Source organism: Schistocerca americana, chromosome X, assembly GCF_021461395.2.
Source record: "Schistocerca americana isolate TAMUIC-IGC-003095 chromosome X, iqSchAmer2.1, whole genome shotgun sequence".
In the NCBI taxonomy this organism is placed as follows: Eukaryota; Metazoa; Arthropoda; class Insecta; order Orthoptera; family Acrididae; genus Schistocerca; species Schistocerca americana.
The window spans coordinates 894,966,429-894,988,172 of record NC_060130.1 but is presented as its reverse complement, the minus strand read 5'-3'; the positions used below and the strand labels follow the sequence as shown (position 1 = coordinate 894,988,172).

Below are 21,744 nucleotides of genomic sequence, written 5' to 3'. Positions count from 1 at the left end.
TGGGACACAGTGTTTTAGGCAACGTGTAGAAGTCATGCCCTGCGTAAGTGATGGCTATTGCATGAACTTAAAGAACTGGAGTTTATGACAACACAGCATGCCAAAGTTGACCTTAGGTGACGTATAATTGAACTTAGGGAGACAGTCACCAGCGAAGAATGAACGCAATGTGTACTAATCTTAAGGGTGAACCACTTAAACTGCAGTCAGCAGCAGTAAGGATAAGTCACATGTTAGTGTGTTGCAGGGTACCAGAAAATTGGCCTGTTAATGCATAGAGCTTGGTAGAACTGGCAGAAAATGATGTGTTAGACTCATCATGTTGCTTCATAAGGAGAAGCTTACAAGGGAACCTCCCCATCGCACGCCCCTCAGATTTAGTTACAAGTTGGCACAGTGGATAGGCCTTGAAAAACTGAACACCGATCAATCGAGAGAACAGGAAGAAGTTGTGCGGAACTATGAAAAAATAAGCAAAATATACAAATTGAGTAGTCTATGCGCAACATAAGGAACATCAAGGAGAGTGTGAACTCAGGAGCGCTGTGGTCCCGTGGTTAGCGTGAGCAGCTGCGGAACGAGAGGTCCTTGGTTCAAGTCTTTCCTCAAGTGAAAACTTTAATTTCTTATTTTCAGTTTATGTGACAAACTCTTATGCTTCATCACTTTTTTGGGAGTGCTTATCACATCCACAAGAATACCTAAATCGGGCAAGGTAGAAGAATCTTTTTACCCATTCGCCAAGTGTACAAGTTAGGTGGGTCGACAACATATTCCTGTCATGTGACGCACATGCCGTCACCAGTGTCGTATAGAATATATCAGACGTGTTTTCCTGTGGAGGAATCGGTTGACCTATGACCTTGCGATCAAATGTTTTCGGTTCCCATTGGAGAGGCACGTCATTTCGTCTACTAATCACACGGTTTTGCAGTGCGGTCGCAAAACACAGACACTAAACTTATTACAGTGATCAGAGACGTCTATGAACAAACGGACAGATCATAACTTTGCGAAAATAAAGAAAGTAAACTTTTCACTCGAGGGAAGGCTTGAACCAAGGACCTCTCGTTCCGCAGCTGCTCACGCTAACCACGGGACCACGGCGCTCCTGAACTCAAACTATCCTGGATGTTGCCTATCTTGCACATGAACTACTCAGTTTGTATATTTTGCTTATTTTTTCATAGTTTCACACAACTTCTTCCTGTTTTCTCGATTGATTTGTGTTCAGTTTTTCAAGGCCTATCCACTGTGCCAACTTATAACTAAATCTGAGGGGGGTGCGATGGGGAGGTTCCCTTGTTAGTACATGTACTGTATAATGTAGCAAGTCCTTAGAATGCCATTTTTACCATAAACGAAGAGATCAATACAACACCATTTTCTTCACATTATGATTACATTTCCAAATTTACACCAAATCAGCTGTACAAACATACACTAACAACTTTGTCAGTGCATGGAGATATAATACACAGTGTAACTAAACCAATTTTATCACATAATAGAAAAATGCCGTTCTGTGTAAAATAATTTATCTAAAATTTTTGTATGTGCAGAGGAAAAGTAGAATGGGTTATAACTTTATTTAAATGTTTATTAGTGCATGCAAACTAAAGGCATTTTTGCACAACTGCATTTATATTGCTAAATCACTTCTCTCACACATTGATTCAAAGATAGAATAATCACCAAATTTGAGTAGCTTAATTAAAGACATAAAAACACCAATTTTTCTCATGTTTTCATTTATCTGCTTTATTATAAAAAACTAAATACAACTAAACAAACAATTGTACAATCAAAGGTATTAAAACAAAATTGATGAACTGACTTGTAAGTGTGGTGTACATACATATAAAAAAGCATCTCTTTTTGTGTACAAAAAGAAAGGAAAAGTGCTTTGTCAGTTGATCAGAGAGAGAGAGAGGTCAGTGGTCGAAGCTAATAGCTTGTTATGCTTTGATGCTTGGCAGTGTAGTACAGGAAAATGTGTTTTTATAAATTGTGTTTGATATACAGCAGAACTGAAGAGATAATGTAGCTTTTGGAAATAAACAAATGGAAAACATCTTGTGACCAGTTTAATAATCAAACAATCCTCTGCCCAACTTTTGGAAACAGCTGGAGAAAGCAGAAACAGATTGGCATTCCAACCAGACAAGTAGCAGAATTCAAATTCTTAAACTGAATGTATTCCTCTTGACATATAACTACAAGCACCGATACATAACCAAATGTACTGTCATCATTGTCATAGAAGCTATTGAGCAATCTAATACTGTGTGTATATGAGAGGGGTTTACAATGGAAGGTATTGGATGGGAAGGTGATGCCCATGAATTCAGACAGTTTTGGTGCTGATGGGGTACAGCTCACCAAGGGAATGTTAGTAGTTAATTTGGAAGTCCTGCATGATGTGGATAAGGACTCAACCCATGTGCACCAGGGTAATGTGCAAACCACCTATAGAGTTGCCTTGTGTAGGAAGTTAGAGCATCTTAGAGGTACAGATAGATTGGGAATGGAGAAAGTATTGTTTGAATTTGAGGATTTTTCCCCTTGAGAATCTTTACCAGCAATACCTATAAAGCAGCATTGGGTCCTTACAGGAACTGAGTCACTGGTATATTGTAGACCTTACTGTACTACATGATGCATGCAACAAGTATATGAGGAATTCATTGAGCAACTGCTAGTGGATGGGATAATGGAGGAAACCACTAGTCTGTTGAGTGCAGCCATCATTGTTTTACTGAAAAAGTCACCAGATGGGACCAAATGATATAGATCCTAATGTGACTACTGACATCTTCACAGCAGAATCATAACCAATTCATATACAATCCCGAACATGACTGAAACTATTGACAGTTTGAGGCAATGTAAGTGCTTCTCTATCTTACATCTGAGCTGAGGAGTGTGTCCCATCAGACAGATGTACTCCCAGATAACCATCCAAAAACAGCATTCTCAGACCCCTGGGGCCATTTTCAGTATCATAGAATGCCATTTGGGTTGAAAAATGACCCAGAAACATTTCAGCATTTGTTGGCTGGAATGCCAAGGGGACTGAAATCCTGAAAGTGCGTGGTGTACCTGGATGATGTAATCATTTTTGCGAATGGTATGGCAGAGCATACGCAATGTATGTGAGAGCCTTTTAGAATATTACAAGCACTAAATTTAAAATTAAATGTGGAAAAATGTCACTTTGTATTAGAAGAAGTTATGTATTTAGGGCATATTATTAGGGGTTAAGATGAATCTCAGGTTGATATGGCCAATACGGGAATTTCCAGTTCCCAGTAATACTGAGGATTTACAATCTTTTTTTGCATTTAGGGAATTATTGTAGAAAATTTGTAGAAAGATTTACAGATATGGTGAGGCCCCTTACAAAACTGTTAAAAAAGGGGGTAGACTTTGAATGGGTAATGCCAAGACACATTTGAAGAATTAAAGAGAGCACTTACATAAGTCCAGTCCTAATTTTTTTAGGCTTCAAGACAGAGTTTATCTTGTCAGCTGATGCTTCCAATCAGGCTATAGGGTATGTGTGTTCTCAGTCAAGTGGTAAACAGTGAGGATCATCCAGCAGCATGTGCCTCTAGGCAGTTGAACAGAGCAGAGGAAAACCACTTGACAGCAGAAAAAGAGATGCTTAATGTGGCATATGGAATCATATATTTCACGTGTTATTTGTATGGAAAGAACTTTAAAGTAGTAATGAACTGTGTAGTCTGTAGGTGGTTGTTGGGGCTTAAGGACCCTTCCAGTAGACTGCCTAGATGAACATTAAGGTTCAGTGAAAAAAGTAGCAGTGATACAGACAATGGGTCACACACAACCTTGCAAAATGGAAAGTGGTGCAGCAGGCAGACTTGGGATGTAAACAATATAAGTCACAGCCACAATTCACTGTGCGGGACTGGTTATTGTGTAAGACATTTGTGTAAGACGGTTGTGTAAGGATGGAACTGCAGATATTAGTGCCAGTGAAGCTAAAAGAGAAAGTGCTGAAAGAAGTGCACAACCATCTGTTGTCAGAGCATCGGGGTTGTAGAACAATGAATTGGTAAGTAGCAGAGCGCTACTGGTGGAAGTCTTGAAAAGAAGATATGGACCAGTTTGTAAGGGGTTGTGTGCAATGCACACAGTAGGCAGATATGAACCATAAATTAATACCTTTGCAGAGGTTACCAGAAGCAACGGAGTCTTTTGAAATGATTGGATTGGATGATTTATGTTAACCATTATTGATCCTTTTTCTAGATATGTGGCAATGATTCCAATCCCTAACCATCAGGAGCAATGGTAGCACAAGCATTTGTCAACAGCTGGGTTCTAAGATCTGGAATACGAGAAACTATGATCACTGATCAAAGGACAAACTTTATGTCTGATTTATTGAAGTATTAGGTATTAGGTATTAGACATTGTACCTCAGTCTGATGGTAGAATGGAAAGGGTACAGCTCATTGTCAGAAGGATGTTAAGTGATTATGTGGGTGTACACCATAACGATTGGACCAGGTATTTATCTTTTGTTGTGAGTGCGTATAATTCAGAAGCTGATTCTGTGACAGGGTTTTCGCTATATGAGGTAGTTTACAGGAGGTGCATGCCATTGCCATTCGACAAAGTAAAGCTGAGAATTGGCATGGAAGGGGAGCCTGTTAAGGATTTTGCTAAAAAGTGAGGGAAATTTGGAAGTATATTCAGAGAGCTAATGTCAGAGCCCTGGAATATCAAGTGCAGTTGGGAAGTCATGAGGGCAAATTACCCAAATATAAAATCGGTCAGTGAGGTAATGTTATCAAACTCTTATGTTCCAAAGGGTAAGACCAAGAAATTTGTAACTCATTATTGAAGGCCATATAAGGTAGTTGGGGTAACACACCAGTGAACATCAAGCTTCAGTTACAGACTCATACAACTGTTGTGCATGTTGGGCATCTGAAGCCATTTTGTAGCACTCCAAATGCTTCGACACAGTTGTTATCATCCATTGAGGGTAGGAATATGAGTAGTAGGAAGAAGAAGAAGAAGAAGAGGAAGAAGAAGAAGAAGAAGAAGTAGTAGTAGTAGTAGTAGTAGTAGTAGTAGTGAGGAAACCTCCTTTGTCCTGTATCGGAGATTCCATTTGGATTAAAACCAAGCAAGTAGGGGGGGAAGAGTTTACATTTAGCTTAGAATACACATGCCATTTAGAGGTGTAAAGGATTAGCATATCAGTAGAGGATGAGGATAGTTGAAAGAAATTTTGTTCATGGTATATATAGGATTATACTTTTATATTCATTTGTGTGTAAGTTAGGTATTCAAGGGTTGAGTTTACTTTTGTATGTCTGTACAACAGCAGACCTCTTGCAGGTTGGAGGGGTGTGATGGGAGTTCCCTGTTCCCAGGTTGCCATAGGTTAAAGTAAAAGATGAGTGGAGTCCTCACCTTAGCAGTGTTGCACCTCTTTGCAGGGAGCATGGTGGAGGTGTTGCAGGTACTGCCATTGGAAACCAGATTACTTTTTACAAGGCAAGAGGATGTGGTTCTCACAAGCAATCTTTGGGCACTTTAGCTGACTCTGAACTTAGGTGAGATTCATCCAAGTAAGAACACAGGAGGTTATGCTGATCATGGAAGATGGTGATAGTTATACAGTGATGTTGCTAACTAAACTTAAAAACATTGTCAGAGGGAGAGCGTTACTATTTTCCCAATCTGGGTGGTCCATACAAGTACCAGCATGTGCAAGTTGCAGTTTTACTTAGATAAAGCAGATCAGGATTGTTCAAGTGATATACTGAAGCCACGACCCTATTTTCAGCAAGCAGGTTCATACTGGATGTTTTCTGCAAACAGTACCAAAGTGGTAATAGAAACTACTAAGAGCGAGGTAAGCTCATGGGAGCTGAACATTTGGCTCTGCACAGGAGTGGAATACTTATTAATGGGACAGTCTGTGACATAACGCGGCCAGTGTTTTATCTATCAGCCTCTGTTACATGGGGAAAAAGTGGAAGATTACACACCGAAAATTGTGCTGGAGAAGCCACTAGCAATGCTTCCAGGGAAAGTTTGACCTACCTGAATGAGACATTGGATGCTAACTTAATCCTGTCCTTAAACCAGCTAATAGACATGTAAGAGTGGCCTGTTTCAGTAGAACAAATGCTTTCATATGTTCAGCAATATCAGGGGTAGTGACACATGAGCAAAACCATAAGCATCAAAACCACAAGCAACGTGTTAGTGTTCAATCCGTTTTGCGCACCCTTCCTCTACCTCAGGCAAAGGGCCACTTGCCAATGTGATCCTCCAGTACATGAAATACTGCTGGACTGGTTAACCATTTGTAAATGAAAAGGTATGATGAGTGCAAAAGCTAGATGTATTAATAAGAGCGTTATGTTACAGGATGTAATTAGTTGTGATTCAAAGGGCAAGCAACCTTGCGTAGTGTTAAAACAAGCATTGTTGCTTACCTTATGAAGTGCCACTAGGGTGTGACAAGGGGATATTCATGTAACTATTTGTTTAATGTTTTGGAAGGGTTAATGGTTAAGAGGTTGCTTAAATGGGTCTGGAGGTTTTATGTAGCAGCATAAGGACCAGTGAAGCCAGTGGGCTGAGAATTATAGGAAGAATGTGCACCACTTTCAGTGCTTTGTTGCTGGATGTAAGAGGAAAAACTGTAAAATAACCTATGTCATAACATTGTGGTGAAGTCTTCTGTTGCAGTCTAACCATAGGTTCAGACCTGGGGTCCCGGTCTTCTCAAAGAGAGGAGGTATGTAATGCTGTAATTTTGGGCATTACTGAATTAAAGCAGTTCCGTTGCAACCATGTACAGGGCAAGCAGGCAGGCTTGGATGCACCTGTATGTAATTTCACAAGTGAGCCTGCATATACACTGCAAGGTGGCCAGGTAAAGCCACGCAATCGTAGTGAAATCGCAGAAAGGCCATGCAATAATAGGCTGGCCTGCAGTATATTTCCGCACGATTGGGACACAGAGGTGTTAATATGTAGCACAATTTGTTAGCAGCCTCCAAGACATCACATCAGATGAATTCGCAATTGTGAATAAGGACTGCCATCAGCTGTAGACTGGAATTATGACAATGAAAATTTGTGCCGGACCAGGACTCAAACCCAGATTCATCAACCACGTGTCTTCGACCTGTACCTGTACATCCATCATATATATTCCTGTACAGGTCAGACGTTGTACTTGAAAGTCACGTGCCCACTATGGGCAGATAAAGACGATATTGCAGTGCCTGTTGGCCCAAGTTCCTTTGCATGTCCAAAGGAACTTTGCACTGTAATCAGAATAACACAGGAACTGCAATATTGTCTTTATCTGCCAGTCCTGGACAAGCAACTTTCAAGTACAATGTTTGACCTGCATGGGAATATACATAATGGATGTACGAGTACAGATTGTAGACGCATGGTTGACAACATGTGGAAGTTTGGGTCTGGCCATGAGTCGTGGACGGATAGCCAAATGGTAAGGTGACTGCTCATGATAAGTGGGAAATCCAGGTTCAAATCCTGGTCTGGAACAAATTTTCATTGTCCTCATTCCATTCTACAGCCGATGGAAGTCCTTATTTGCAATTGCAAATTCATTTGATATGTTTCATAACAGCTGTGGTCACCACAGTGCCTGTTCCTTTGGACATCCATGCATGTCCAAAGGAACTATGCGTTGTAATCAGAATAACACAGGCACTGCAATATTGTCCAAGACATCAGGTCCATGTCAGTTTCCAATACACTATGGGCCAGCGAGCAGCTGAAGGTGGTCTCAGCAGCCAGCTGCACCAGTTCAGCGTATGATTTGAAGTCCATCCTACAGCCTTACATTGCATAGTTGGGAGCCATCCCCCATGTGCCACAGCAGCACCAAAATTCTGCCTTGGGGGGCAGCAGTTTGCAGTTAAAAGAGTATTGCCGCCATACCTTCTGACCATAGTGAGCTTGTAACCCAGCAGCTGTGACTGCCTTTGGGAATTTAGTGGACGTATGTGGCACTGGCACTGGCACTGTGCACTCAGGGTCACATACAATTGGCTCAGGTGTGCATTGCTGAGTGAGGTAAACAGTGTCAGCAAAGCAGGATGTGGATGTCAGATGGCCACCCACTGCTGCAGGCTTCTGATGTCATCAGCATCCCGGTGGACCACATGTCTCCAGAGGGAGAATCCAGGGATGTCACAACATACCAGAATTGTAACCCAAAATGAATAAAATCTATTTTATCTCGCAGCAGAGTTTTCCTAGCCATCCTTGGCTGGCACCATCACCTCCACAACTCATCATTCCACCACCTCTACACCACAGTGGTCCTGCTTACCCTGGGTTGCTGTTGTAGTAATATAACTAATAATAATTTTTATATAAGAGTTGATCAGCAAGTTTCTTTTTGAGGGCATTGCTGCTGTGTATATGCAATGTAGGGCAACTCCAGTGTGGGTATATATGCACTGACATGTAGGAAGGAATCAGTGTGGCATTCATGTCTTTCTGACTTGCATGCAGTAAATGGGGAAACATGAACTATGGAGACATTATTACAAAATGCATCCAAACAGGACCAACATAGTGTTATTCTTTTCTTGGCTGCTGAAGGAGAAATGCTGGTAGACATCCATCAGAGAATGAATAATTTGTATGGGGGCAGCATGTCTATCAAAAACCTTCATTGTGGAATGGTGCACAAAATTACGTGCTGGCTGCAATTTGACGCAAGACACTGGTCAGACTGGAAGGTCAGCCTCATCCATTGCAAGTGGGCAACAGTCAAGCAGCCACCCTATAGTCCCCATCTCTCCCCATGTTATTATCAGGGCTTTGGTCCCTGAAAAACGACCTTGAAGTTTTGACTATTTCTGTCACATGACGATGTGCAGCAGGCAGTTATGAACTACTTCAGGCAGCAGGATATGGTATTTTACCAAACATGTATCTTCAAACTGGTTCATTGGTGGGGTGATTGCTTTGAGGGTCATGGCAATTTTGCCTGGTTGGCATATCGATTCTGGACTGTATGGCCTTCAAATGGAAACTTTTTGATTGCTCCTAGTATAATAACTGACATGTAAAATGTAAAAACGTACATTTTCTTGAGGACTGCATGTTCATTAGGTTTGTGGCAACACTTTGACTAGTAGTCAAAGTATCCTCTCTACACAAAAAGAACCATTTCATTGGCATTTCTTGTATTTTATAGCACCTGTGACAAAGCGAATTGTCTACCACCATTCTACTCTTTGTGCAGTCTTATTTCAGGTATCAAGGTCTATATAACATTTGTGCTAACTCACTTTTAAAAATTCGGATGTTAAAGTTCCTAAATGAAGCATACATTATGCAAACTGTCAAAAGTATTGAAACAAATTCACTGCACTAAACTTTATTATTTTGATTGTTTAGTTTTTTGTTCTGGTTGCAGTGAGCCAATTAGTTTCATCAGAAATGATGGCCATCAAAATTATTGCATTTATAAAAATTCTTATGTCTAGCCATAGGGAAAATCTTATGAGCTAATAGGTAAAACTGTATTTACATTAGCCCAAATGTAACCAGTTAAAAAGATCTTGTTAACTGAAGATTTCTCCATGTCCAAATTTTCAGTGCCAATTATAGCCAAAATTTCAGGTATCTGCTGATATGCTTCTGACGGCCTGATCTTTCTGAATCAGTTGACACCAATATTAATGAATAAGAGTCTGTAATAAAAATTCGTAAATTTTCAGTATCTAAATTTCAGTATACATGATGAATCCCATGGTCATAAACCTGGGATTCTCAACAGTGTAAGCACAAATTAGTACTTAGATGCTGATCATGAAAAATAATATCAAAATGAAATATAATGACAAAGTCAATAGTCAATAAAAGACAAATGTTCTCAAGTATATAATTTATAATCTATCATAAATTAAAGAAGCTGAACAATATCCTGGAGCAAGTTTTTTTAAGGCAAACACCCATGCTATTTCATTCAGTCTATTAATTCTACTCAGTCTGCTCTCCTGCTCATCCTGCTGTCATTTTGGGCATTCGGCTTTTAGTCTTTGTCCAGCATAGCTTCAGGCTAGCTAGTCTGCATTTTAGCCCAGCCTTGGGAACTGTTTGTGTTGTCTTTCCGTTTGTTTAATTCAGCCTAAGAGAACATATTTTATAGTTGTGAATAGCATACATCAAAATGTATGTGTTACCATTAAGTCGAATAATATTTGCAACTATGGTAACAGTTCTGTGACTTTTCTACTTATCTGCATGTGAAGCAGTGAGTGATCACATCATCTGTACTGTGTGCAATTTTGCTTTTTGACAAAATAAGAACTATTAAGCTCCTCATATGTCTGTACTAACTACCTATGCGTAAACATTATTAGAGACCATAACAGATGTGGTCATCACCAGTATGATCTTAAGGATGCAATGAAAGATTGATGAACTTCCGATTTTGAACTTAAAAGGAGGCTTCTAGCTACTCATTTTAATAACAGATCCTACATCAGCATTTTAGGTGGCAATCCAGTGAAACTGTGCAGCTACTGAAGGCTTATACCACAACAGGTAGGTTTAGTTATGTGAAATACTGTATTTTGTGCTCTCAGGGAGTAGGAATGTGAAGAGAATATGCCAAGAAATCATAAAAGATTATCTTCAACAAGAAGCTATAACAATGCTACTCCAGAAAATATCCAATTAGCATTAAATTAAAAATGCTACCATAATGATAACTGCAGCTTCTAAAAAAGTATTATATAGCCAGAGGAACATTAATTAATAGGCTTCACAACTGGGACATGAAAAACAGTTTGACAAGCCCACTGTATTTTGAAATGGAGAGGAGACAGCTTTGGTGCACCGTGTTGCTGTTGGTTTACCTTTTGTAGAAGCTATGGGAAACCATGTTGTTGTTGGTTTCCCTTTTGCAGAAACTATGTGAAATGAAGTTCATTGTAACACCCTTCATAAAACCAGGTGCCCCCATGTATGAGGTAATAAAAGACTGCAAAAAAACTATCCTAGTTGCTAATGGAAAATGACGGCATTATCTTAATAGGAGAATCTAATGATATGTATCATAACAGTGCAAAGCAGGCTGCCAGAGCAATAGTGAAAGCCCTCAACAGGCTACCAATGTAAATGTCATCTTCTCCAGTATACGCACAACCTATGATTTAATTCCTACTTTGTGTCTTAACAAAGAAATCAGAAACACGAATGGGAAACTAAATAAAATGTCTTAAGTGTTTTCGAATGCATCTTTTCATCAATTGCATGCCTATGAAAGAACCATGGAACATGGCATGCACTTAAACAACACAGGTAAAAGATTTTTGTGCCAGAAAATAAGAGAACACATCAGTAATTTAAATAAGAGAAACAATCCTCAAATTTTTTTGAATATGGAATAAGAACAACAGACTAAAACACATTCTTATGCTGATAATGTGAAAGAGAAACTTGTTCACCAGCAGCCCAACAAGTGGATATACAAGATTTATCTAAAATTACCTCATCTATTGAACTTGTGATCTTACCATCACAGAGGGCATCATCTGCAAAAGAAGAGGGAACATTGTCTGCAAAGATTAGCTATCAACCACAGGATCAGTAGTATTTCCAGCATCAACAGCAACAGCAGTGAAAACATCAACTGTAGATCTTGTGACAGCTGCTGGAGCAGCTCATGGATCCATGGGAATAAGTACCAGGAACAAAAAGTCCACGCAAATGGACCAAACATTTTGGTACCCAGAGGTAGGGAAAATGTGATATAGCATGGAGAGCAATAGATTTTAAAAAATCAGTTTAAAAATGCTGCATCAAAAGTCCAGTGTGCCTCTAACAAATCAGAATATTAGAAGTCTTATTAGCTGCTTAAGTAAGCATTATTTTCATATTGACAGAGCATGGTTTAAAGCAGAGTGAATTAAAGGTTTTCAATGTAATGGGATACAAAAATGTAGCATATTATTCCAAAACTGAGCATAAAAGTGAGGAGTAGCAATATATGTAGACAGCAAAGTAGAGGACTGCAATCCACAAAAGATTTCAAATTGCACAGATTTTTGATTTGAAGCTGCAGCAGTACAAAAAAGTTCATGGAGGAAAAATGGCTTTTAATAGGAATATATTGTTCACCTAGCTCAAGCATTAAAACTTTTTATTGCAAGTTAATGTGCTACTTCATAAAATCATGAAAAAATACATTTTTATAATGATAGTAGATGACTTAAATATAAATACCGTATGCTGAAAATCAGTGGCTATGCAAGAAGTTATGACATAAAATCTCCAGTTTTGTGTAAAAAATCCAACAAGATATACAGAAACATCAAGCACTTTAATAGACCATGTTCATCAAATATACCTACACACAGGCAAAAAGTTCAGGTTTTGAATTCTATTGTTGCAGACCATTTTGGACAAACAACTGAACTGTGAGGACTACATAGTGGCTGAATGTAGTGGACTAGAAATTTTACCAAAAGCAGAAAATGGGATGATGTGTACATAGAGGCCAATGTAGAAAGGAGCTGGGAATCTTTCTGTGGTGTATTTAGACACTACACAGAAATATCTTGTCCTAAAAAATACAGAACTATTATGGGTAAACCAAACAGAAAATGGTACACCATAGAAATTAAAAAAGCAAGGGATGAACTGACTGAGTTAAGTGAAAATTACCAGAAAGATAAAGGACACGACAGCCATGAGGCTTACAGGTGAAAGAAGAAAGCACACACTAGGATGGTAAGAGAAGCAAAGGCTAGCCGCCAAAAACTTTAAATACAAACGTCTAATACCTCTAAAATGTGACTTTTCAAGCTTTCCTGGCAGATCTCTAAAATGGCCTGTAATTATATAAATGAGAACAGAAAAGAATCACTTGTTTAAAAGATCCAAGTATAATATTGACAAGGAAAGGAGAAAAAGTGACAGATCCACAACAACTGCAATACAGTGAAACTTTGATTTTACATTCTTCGATTTTACGTTTCTCGTGATTCAGCACCATAAGTTTGTACCTCCTGTGAAAAATCCATGATTAATGCCAAAAGTTCCCCAATTTTACATTTCTTCCTAGTAAGATTTACCTCACTTCTAAGTTGTTACTCAATGTCTCACTTGACTTTGTCCCGTTTCCTTCCTATTGACATCTGATGTGACTGAAAAAGTTATGTGGCTCAAAATACAGATAGTTTTCTCTATGAGTGGTGGCAGAATTAAGGAAATATTTTAGCCCATTTTGGAGAGGGGAGACACAAGAGGTGAAATGCTGACATAATCCACAATTGGTGTTGCTAACACAATTTGCAACATTTGGCTTTACAGCAAAATTATGGTAAAACTATTGCCAGATTGCAGCGGTAATGGAAAGTGTTGTTCACCGAACCAATACATGACGAAAGGGTCCAGCCACCACCTTTTCTTGTGCCACTTATAACTCAGTCTCATCTTTTTGCATGTATTTCTGATCTACTGTATTCAGCAACAATATCAGTTGTCAACCTTTTAAATTCACACGCAGAGTCTCGAAGAGAATGCTCGGTCGTAATTGAGGAAACGTCACCCATTTCTGTCTAGTGAATTCTTATTGGTTGGTGACATGGAAAGTCACCCAATAGCCAGCACAGCCACCACAGCATGCTAAAAACACATAAAATGAGCCCACCTACTGGTGTATGAAGGAGGGGAGTGGACCTTCAGTGGCAGGAGTGCAGGTAGTGGGGAAAGCATTTTGTGAAGTGCTGAAAATATACTTTTTGTGCAGATGATGTGCTATGACAGAGATGTCAACTGGAAATAGCACATGGGTTTTGCGATAGCACATTTCAAAGACTTCTCTGGTCAAATCTGACATGATACAGTTGTAACAACTACATACACTACTCATGTATGTACTTTGCACCACACACTGTAGATAGTAAAAGTATTTAGTGAGTACTTTGACCCTTTGAAAGCTTTTTGTTGTGTTTGTCTTTAAATTCTTCTAAACAACTGGACTTTTATGGTAGAAGAGGAAAAGCTGCAGACATAATAAAAACCTTTCTTGAAAACGGGCGACAGTGTTGACATAAAAGTTTTCTAGTCTGGTACTGTGTCATAATATAAAAACTACTGCAGCTATAAAAAAACCATCGTTGGTTTTTCTATAGCAGCAGTAGTTTTTACATTATGACGTGGTACCAAACCCAGAAAACTTTTATGTCGACTGACTCTGGCTGTGGAAGCCTACGCAATTATATTAGGCAACAGTGTGTTGAAATAAAATACAAATCCAGAAATAAAGAGAAAAATGTCTACTCCGATTTTCTGCAGTTACAATATGGGGTAGCACAGAGTTCAGTACAGGGACATCTGCTTTTTATCTTGTACGGGGTGTCCATGATTAAAATTCCAGTTTCAAAGCACTGTAGGAAGAGACCCGCTGCTTAAACTGACATAAAACTTGAACAGAATATTATTGACACGGGGGGGAAATGCCATGGGGGGAGGGGGGAGGGACAAAAATTTAACCAATAGATGGTGCTTTAAGCATCAGAATATACACACCAACAGAGGGGTGGCACATGTCTGTTCCTCAGTTTACATCCAAGATGTCCAACAGTACTGTCTCCATGAAGGATGCTGCTGTTAAAGCCCTCTTACAAGAACAGTGACTGTGCACCAGTAGCCCTGCAGAAGTTCCATACACTCAAGGGTATGAAAAAAGGCACTGGTATGCTGTCTGCTAAGGGTCTGGAGAAAATGATAACAAAAATAAAAAAATAGCTTCTTTTGTAGTGCAATGCGACAGAGGGAGGAAAGCAGTTGATCCCATGTATCTGGAAGATGTGGCCTCAGCACTGTAGAAGGGCCCAAGTGGTGGTGTGCAAACATATAGTGCAGGGGGGATTGACTGAACATTGGACATGCCTGTGAGCAAGGCGCGTAAAATCCTGCAAAACATCCTGCATTGCTATTCACACGAAATCACCCCTGTGAGGAGTTGCTTCTTGCTGACGTGCCAGCAAGACAAATGTTCATTCTGGATTTTCTTGCTCACATGATAGTGGGCAGTAAATGGCCTTGGAATATTCTGTGGATAGATGAAGCACATTTCCATCTCCAAGGACATGTCAATACACAGAATTGTAGAATATGGGCTACAGAAATTTCTGCATGAACATCATGCCTTGCACAGCCAGTGAAGTGGTTGCAGCAGAGGCATTTCAGAAATGCTGGAATTATGAGCCATCATTTCCTTACAGCCTGGCTGTCCAGGTCACCTGACCTTAATCTATGTGACTCTGGTTGTGGGATCATCTGAAAGATGTTGTGTCCAGTGCTCCAGTTATGAATGTAGCTGAATTGAAGGCACACATTGTGCAACGCATTCTGAATGTGACCCCCAAGACACTCTGGAAGATGCTGTTTCTTAATATCAACTTATGGCAGAAAACAGTGGATAGCATGTTAAATTAGAAACTGATGTCATTTTGATTTTTATGCAGTTTTTGGTGTCAGGACAGTTAAAAACCAATTTTTTCCATGCGATAGGGTACGACTTTGCCATAGTGGATGGGCTTATGTAACTACGTAACAGCTGTTGACTGTCAAAATTGTGCAGTCATGGATATTGAAAAATAAAGATGGTGTAATTTACAGTTTAAATCATAGCCATTGTATCGCAATTTATCTGTTATTTTTAGCTGACCTTATTTATGTTAAGACACTTACAGCACCAGCTATTGTTAAAACTTCTGTTATTTTTTCCCCCATGACGTTAACCACTGCATCAATAATATACTGTTCAGATTTGATGTTATTCTGAGCAGTGATTCCCTTTCTAACATGTTCTGAAACTAGAACTTTATGGACACCCTGTGTATAAATCGCATGACCACCACAGAAAATGAAAAAGTAATTATGTATTCTGATGACCCAACGTTACTAGTATGTAGTGACTCAGTGAAGGATTTGGAAAAGAGAGCCAGTGAGACTACGCATATGGCAGAAGGGTATTTTAAAGAAAATAATTTATCGATCAACAGGAATAAAACAATGTGTACAAAATTTGAAAGACACAGGACTAACAGCTCGGAGGAGTTTCCTCTGAGCATTGAGGATGCAGACTTAGAAGAAGTGGACTGTAATAGTTTTCTAGGAATAGAGATAAATTTATGACGTGGAAAATCACTTTGGTAAGATCGCATCAGAAATAAGTAAAATATATTCTTAATGAAGAGAATGAGCTGTATGATGGACACTGAAAACTTGTTAAAAATGTACTACAAACTTATCTACCCAGACACATTTTACTGTATAGCAATATGGGGGAAGCAGCAAATCTACACATTTGGATAATTTTAAAACTTTAAAAGGAAGCCAACAGATGTACAGCACAACTATTGCAATAGGAATTAACTGTGCCAAGTGTGTACATACATGAGACAATACTTCTTTTAATGGTAAATTGTATAGCACCATTATACAGAGATTTTCATGACCACAACACAAGAACTATAGAAAATTATGTTATGAACTCGGTAATTTTAAACACTGTATATTTTGCATTTCATACAGAAATATCACTCAGCATGGCTAACAAGGCCAGAGTGGGTGTTTCTGATCCCTGATTTTCAGACTGTTATCACTCAGTGGTTACATGAGGTGGAAGATATTGAATAAAGTGATGCTGAAACTGCCAACAAAAGTGATTCTGAATGCAACGGTGAACACGATATTGAATCAGAACTGGATATATCAGAAAGTGATGAGTGTGAACGAGTTAGAGAAGAAACAAAACAGAACACTTTCTATGGATGCAACCGCTATAAGTGGTCAACAGTGGAACCTAAGAGAAATGTTCAAATGCCTTCTCACAATATTATAGTACATCTTCCTGAAGGGAATGCGCAATGTCTTGGCCATTCTTATACACCACTACAGGTATGGGAATGCCTTTTTTCAGAGGAAATGCTAACTGAAGTTGTCACACACACACAAATGAGAAAATCAAATAATATAAGAGGTGCATTCAAGTTCTAAGGCCTCCGATTTTTTTTCTCCGGACTGGAAAGAGATAGAAACATGCGCATTGTTTTAAAATGAGGCCGCGTTCATTGTCAATACGTTCCAGAGATGGCAGCACCGTATGGCAGATGGAATTTTACCGCCAGCGGCGAGAATGAGAACTGTTTTAAATACTTAAAATGGCGACGTTTTACTTACTTGAACAGCGTGCAATCATTCGTTTTCTGAATTTGCATGGTGTGAAACCAATTGAAATTCATCGACAGTTGAAGGAGACATGTGGTGATGGAGTTATGGATGTGTCAAAAGTGCGTTTGTGGGTGCGACAGTTTAATGAAGGCAGAACATCATGTGACAACAAACCGAAAAAACCTCGGGCATGCACAAGCCGGTCTGATGACATGATCGAGAAAGTGGAGAGAATTGTTTTGGGGGATCGCCGAATGACTGTTGAACAGATTGCCTCCAGAGTTGGCATTTCTGTGGGTTCTGTGCACACAATCCTGCATGATGACCTGAAAATGCAAAAAGTGTCATCCAGGTGGGTGCCACGAATGCTGACAGATGACCACATGGCTGCCCGTGTGGCATGTTGCCAAGCAATGTTGATGCGCAACGACAGCATGAATGGGACTTTCTTTTCATCGGTTGTGACAATGGATGAGACGTGGATGCCATTTTTCAATCCAGAAACAAAGCGCCAGTCAGCTCAATGGAAGCACACAGATTCACCGTCACCAAAAGAATTTCGGGTAACCGCCAGTGCTGAAAAAATTATGGTGTCCATGTTCTGGGACAGCGAGGGCGTAATCCTTACCCATTGCGTTCCAAAGGGCACTACAGTCACAGGTGCATCCTACGAAAATGTTTTGAAGAACAAATTCCTTCCTGCACTGCAACAAAAACGTCCGGGAAGGGCTGCGTGTGTGCTGTTTCACCAAGACAACGCACCCGCACATCGAGCTAACGTTACGCAACAGTTTCTTTGTGATAACAACTTTGAAGTGATTCCTCATGCTCCCTACTCACCTGACCTGGCTCCTAGTGACTTTTGGCTTTTTCCAACAATGAAAGACACTCTCCGTGGCCGCACATTCACCAGCCATGCTGCTATTGCCTCAGTGATTTTCCAGTGGTCAAAACAGACTCCTAAAGAAGCCTTCGCTGCTGCCATGGAATCATGGCATCAGCGTTTTGAAAAATGTGTACGTCTGCAGGGCGATTACATCGAGAAGTAATGCCAGTTTCATCGATTTCGGACGAGTAGTTAATTAGAAAAAAGATCGGAGGCCTTAGAACTTGAATGCATCTCGTAGAAGTAGATATGCGGATGAAACCAGAACAGAATTGAAAGATGTTTCACTGATAGAAATGAAGGCCTTTATTGGATTACTATACTATACTGCAATTTTCAAATCCAATAAAGAGAATCTTGAATTTCTCTTTGCTACCAATGGTACCGGTCATGATATATTTCGCTGCACAATGTCATTGAAACGAATATGGGTTTACTAAAGACAAGACCCTGGTTTCATATCTGCCCAAGAAAAATAAAGCAATGGTATTAATTTCATCTATGCATCACTATAAAAGCATGGGCAATGAGACAGGCAAACCTTAAATAATACTTTTTTATAATCAAGCAAAAGGAGGTGTTGACAGATTAGATAAAAAATGTATGACCTTTTCAACTAGCTGGTGCACCTGTCATTGGCCAATGGCAATGTTCTTTGGAATTCTTAACATTGCTGGTGTAAATTCACATGTACTTTATTCAGCCTTCAGGGACAATAAACCCCCCTCAAGATTTGATTTCCTAAAGGACCTTTCAAAGCAACTGTGTGAGATGTACCTAAATGACAGGTTACTGAATTCAAGACTACCTGGAGAACTCAGAGGTTCTATTGTACATATTCTCAATAAGCCATTGCCTTCTTCAGTGCAAAATGTTGATCCAGTGAAACAGCAGAGGTGTTTCCTGTGTCCTCAATCATTGGATAAGAAGACTGAAGTGGTCTGTATAAACTGCAAATGACATATTTGTGCATCCTGTAGGCACTTGATCTGTTTCGAGTGTATGAATGAATGAAAATTTGCTCAAGTTTAGGGTTTGTGGAATTACATTAAATTAAACCTTACCTGATTAATCTTTGTTTTGTTTGATATTTTGAACACTAATGCACATAACTGAACTGCTCTTAATTTCCAAAGTCATGTTTTAAATTTTTTTCAGTAATTAACAGATACTTTGCAATTTGAAGCTGGTGAGCTAAGGAGGTATTAATTTTTAAAAAGGCCATTGTTATGTTTTGATTTTGCAAAGATGTTTTGATGGCAATAAAGACTAAATATCAATGGGAACAGCCTGTATTCATTACTTTATATTTATGTTTAGATGCCTGTCTAGAAAATTCGATGAGTCTGGGGTATGTAAATACCCCATGACACAGTTTACTTCATAAAACATTCACGACACCGACTGAGGGTTAAAGAAATATTGGAGACACGGTTTGGATGACTGGAAAAATGCTTAAAAAAGGAGATCACAAATTTTGTCAAAAGATAGTTTCCTGATATTATTAACAACCCTGTATGATAAGATCAAAGGCTCACAAGAATGTGAAACTGTAAGCTAGAATCTTCTTTAAGGATTCAGAAAATGTACTATCTCTATCTGGCCTCTTAATCCAAAGCAGGTACTAAGCTGCCTACCTGTACAAAACAACTCTGACTTGGATGAAATTAAACCTATGGTTTCCAATGCATTGATAGATATTTTGAAATCCGTGAGACATGAGGGAAACACCCAACCTCGCAGAGACCATTCCAAAGTAAATGTCACAGCAGGAAAGAGTTTGTGCATGAAGGACCTTGTAGACGATCCAAATTCCTCGTCCAGTGAGGACAATGTTGCAGATTTTTATTAATTAAATACAGTTAAATTCATGTATGAGTGTATAATATATACTAATTTTTTTTTTCAGCTGCTGATGATGTGGGAAAATTGTCTGAACATGCTGCTGAAATTCTGGGGAATTCAAGAATGGCTCAACCAAGTGTAAAAATCAATGACTTGGTGATTATTTGTGTGCCAACAACACACAATGCACACACGTACTTTGTGCGTGAGATTCAAGAGATAAATGGCTCAATTTCTTGTTAGGTTTCTAAGAAAACAGAAAAATAAGTTTGTGTGGTCAGAAATGTTGGATGAAAGTTTAATATCATGTAAGCAAATAGCTTTATTACGTAGTAAACCAGATGTTTTGAAGTGGGGTTTATGTATCTCAAAAAAAGGACTTGAAGACTTTTCTCTAAATTGAATTGTTTAGGGAGGTTACTGCCAGCTCATATTGCATTAAGTTCAAATTTAGATCAACATGTATGTATAATATGTTTACCATAAATGATAACTGTGCTATAGCTTCATTGTGGATGATTAAAATATTTTTTGAAATACAAATTTGTGTTTACATATGATGATGATGATGATGGTCTATTTACACTTTTCATTAATCCTGTGGCAACAGTCAAAACTACCCCAACCATGGATTAATTTTGATAGGTGAGAAAAAAATTATTTCCCTTGATGTGTATGCTTTTAAATAAAGTTGGGTATATCGTTCAGTAGCTAGATGGCTAGCCCAAAAAAACCACATTCAGTTTGAGGAAAATATTTACATATGTTTTGATGTCGCATTTAAATTAAAAATATTGCACAAAGTTTCCCCATTTGACGGTAGTGATACTGGTGTCATCAGCACCATATATATGCATGTGCACCTCCCCCCCCCCCCCCCCCCCCCACACACACACACAGTTTCACACACAGTTAGAAAATATATATTTGCAAACACCAAATACACACACAACAATAGTTTTGGTCACAGTTAAAAAATATATAATCTACAGTTGTGCATACATACAGTTGCCAGCACAAGATCTTTACATGATTTTATATGGAATTTGTGGCAGAATCTCTTATTTAAGGATTTTGTATATGGTACTTGGTTCTAAGAACTACCTTATGCTGTAACAATAGACTGAGACTAGGTGACATTTTAGTTTTTGTTTGAATGCAGACAGTGTTCATAAGTTCTTGATGCTGCATGGAAGTCCTTTGTGAAATATGCATCCAGCTTTTTCAGTATCTTTGTTGCTAAGTTTAATTGTATATATGTGGTAATTTTTACATCTTGTGCTGTTGTTCTGTATATTTTTGTTCAGCAAAACTGTACATTTTATTTGCATAATTGCTTCATGTGTGTACAGTGCAGGCATTGTCGGTATTAGGAATTCCTTAAATCTATTTCTGCGGAACTGTCTTAGTGATAAATTTCCAATGCACCCAATAGCTTTCTTTTGCAGTTAAGGTACTCTACATATGAGTATATTAGCTGGACTGGGATATTCATTATGAGATATGTGGATAAATACCATATTACACATTTAGTTGCATATCATTGCTCACAGTTTGTGACATTTTTCTCAGGAGAAATAATTTTTGATAATTTTTGAACAAATTTTATCTGTTTGAGTCTCCCATGATGTGAAACTGTCCGTCATTGAGGCCAGAAACTTGCTGTAATGAACTTCCGAAATAACTAAGTCCCTAAGCTTGATACCAAATTGTGTAGTTTGATTGCCTGTTTTCTTGTATTTGCATTAAAGTTGCTTTAATTCCGTTTA

At 38.8% G+C, this 21,744-nt stretch overlaps 1 long non-coding RNA gene across 1 annotated transcript in view; it reads left to right on the top strand.

Moving 5' to 3' along the window:
- The window catches only part of LOC124556797, a 65,016-nt gene extending 44,498 nt beyond the window's left edge, over window positions 1-20,518 (top strand). Inside the window, exon 5 of the long non-coding RNA XR_006968693.1 lies at window positions 20,040-20,518. This is a non-coding gene — a long non-coding RNA (uncharacterized LOC124556797). The remainder of the gene's footprint in view (window positions 1-20,039) is intronic.
- Window positions 20,519-21,744: the final 1,226 nt, after the last annotated feature.